General features: G+C 41.9%; 1 non-coding gene across 1 annotated transcript; it reads right to left on the bottom strand.

Annotated features, from left to right (window-relative positions):
- Positions 1–433: 433 nt before the first annotated feature.
- Positions 434–537, bottom strand: LOC129039758 (small nucleolar RNA SNORD46). The gene has a single exon (XR_008503460.2). It is a non-coding gene; the product is annotated as a small nucleolar RNA SNORD46 (small nucleolar RNA).
- Positions 538–2,516: the final 1,979 nt, after the last annotated feature.

Raw genomic sequence — 2,516 nt, 5'->3', positions numbered from 1 at the left:
TTCTATTTCTTGTTCAATATTGCCAGATATTTGTTTTTATTAATGTTTTTTAAAGCAACACATTTTTGATCCTCTGTACTGTTTATTTTTTTCTATTTCTTTATTGCTCTTATCACAAATATTTCCTTTCTTCTGCTTTCTGTGTGTTTTCTATAATTCCTTAAGTTGAATGCCTTTCTAATTACGTTTTGGCTTTATTCATTTCTAACATGCTTTTGAGGCTATCAATTTACTAGTGTGTATCATATTAGCTATAACCTCAGATTTTGATGTAAATTATTTTTTATGGTCACTTGGCTTTAAATAGGTTTTGTAATTTTCTGTTTGTTCATTGACTCACGGGTAAATGCGTGCTGTGAGTGCTCTACCCAGATCCCATTTCACTCAGCTGGTGCACCCACCTGTCAAATGCTATGGGTGTTCTTTAACTTTAGCACAGTCACTATAACTATGACAAGTCCTTGCCCTGGCAAGTGGCACATAGCTGACCAAGATGGCCACAACCACACCTAGGGATGCTTTTGCATCGCCCTCGAGTGACTGTTTACTTGCTTCAGAGAATTGCCCGCAGTCAAACAGAAGCTGCCTTGGCCAGGAGGTTCCCTTCTTGCATTAACAGCTTGCAGTCAACAACAGACCCAAAAGGAAAGATGTCATCCTTTTGCCTCAAGGTGGGACTAACTCTGATGCAGTGTGTGCATCAGAGTTGCACACTCTGCATTCGTTTGCCTCAAGGTGGGATCAGGCTGCAGGTACTTTTTGGCTACATCTTGCAATACTTTTAATATGCATCTTGGGCCACATCTTGCTGTACTTTTCCCTCCACCCTGTCCTGCTTCTCCCACTCCTCTTATGAACCATCCTTCAATAAATCATAGAAGAATCCCCATCTCAGGTTCTGCATCTAGGGGGCCCAACCTAAGACAGGGTATCAGAATAGCTTAGGCTTTGGAAATAGATTTTCAGGATGGAATTCTGGGAATGGGTAACTTGCTGGCCTGACAGCAATGGATATCTCATCACTGGAGGTAAATTGAGTTTTGATAATCTCTGGCAGGTTGTAGCAGTGTGATTGTGAAGATTTTCATCTGTGGCAAACTGGGACCATATATAGGTTGAAAGGGATGCACTAGCTAGTGCAATGCCTGTGGAGTTTGGAGTGTAAACTGAAAAGGGACTGAGACAGATCTCAGTCGATCAGAGGTTTATTTTGCTAAGGTTGGGGACATGCCTGGGAATAGAAACAAAAGTTACTGTGACCGGTGCTTTTTCCATAAAGGATTTTGCAAATTTCAATATTTAAGAGGAAAGAGCAAGCAGGAGGGGAAGAAAAAAGGGATGGAGGGTAAGCATAAGGCAAGTGATTACAGTCTTGTGAGCCTTTGAGTAGCACTCAGTGAATCTACATTTTACTTGCGATTAAAAAGAGAGTAGGGGAAAAAGTCAATTAGGCATTTGTCTCACTCAGTAAATCTATATTTTACATAAGATAAAGTAAGCATGTGAAATTACAGCTACCTGTGAACAAAAGGAAAGCAGTTTTGTGTGTGTGTGTGTGTGTGTGTGTGTGTGTGTGTGTCTCAGTTCCCAAGCTTAACTTTCCCTTTGGCATAGTGAGTTTGGGGTCCTGAGATTTTATTTTTCTTTCACAGGAGGTATGTGGAGAAATAGTAACTCTAAGGCAGATTGTGGAATTAGGTTGCTTTCACTAAGCATGCTTTAAGAATTGAAAAAGAAATGGCAGACTCAAATCTGTTAATCAACAATTCAAAGCCAACTGTGAAATTCAGAGGACTTCACTGGTAACACTTAAAAGGATACCTTTCTCCTACATTCAAAAACAGATAGAGCTGAAGATCAGAACTAGGACTTAATAAGAGGTACTGAATTCTCAGCCTAGGTAGGTTCCCCCAATGTCAAGTCCTTAATGGGGAAGGATTAGAACTCCAGGACTTGGTGTGGGACAATCAGGGTACATGCACTTGAGAACTTTGAACCTCCTCCAGTTTCCTTTGAACCTTTTGCATGTGCGGAAATGACCCGTTCTCCTTTGTTGGAAGGTAGAGGCCCCTCATTACCTGAAGTCTACGCAGAGGCCTCAAATGGGAGCAGAGCCCACTTACTAGACAATGCTCACTCTCCTGCAAGAAGCAGGGTGGCATGCCTAGAGTTAATTCTGAGGCAGTTGGATCAACTGGGGGAAGAATATATAACTGGATAAGGAAGAATTTGTAAATTTGGAGCCATGCCCTGGTGACACAAGATTTAACCCCCCCAGCAAGGGTCCTGAAAGACAGATCTCGTGTGCTGCTGGCATGACTCTTGGAAGATTGCAAAAAGCACAGGTTCCAATTACATGAAGTAGAGATGCCAGACTGTGATGGCAGACTATGGAGGAAGGGATCAGAAGGCACGTTGATATGAGCATGCCAGAATGAGTCTCCTATAAAACAGAGAAGTGTTAGGAGAGCTTGCAGGCACAACATTTGTCAAGGTGATCAGTGTGCTGGTTAACA

The sequence above is a fragment of the Pongo pygmaeus genome, chromosome 5 (assembly GCF_028885625.2).
Source record: "Pongo pygmaeus isolate AG05252 chromosome 5, NHGRI_mPonPyg2-v2.0_pri, whole genome shotgun sequence".
Lineage (NCBI taxonomy): Eukaryota > Metazoa > Chordata > Mammalia > Primates > Hominidae > Pongo > Pongo pygmaeus.
Note: the sequence above shows the minus strand (reverse complement) of the source record. Positions and strands in the feature narration are given on the sequence as shown.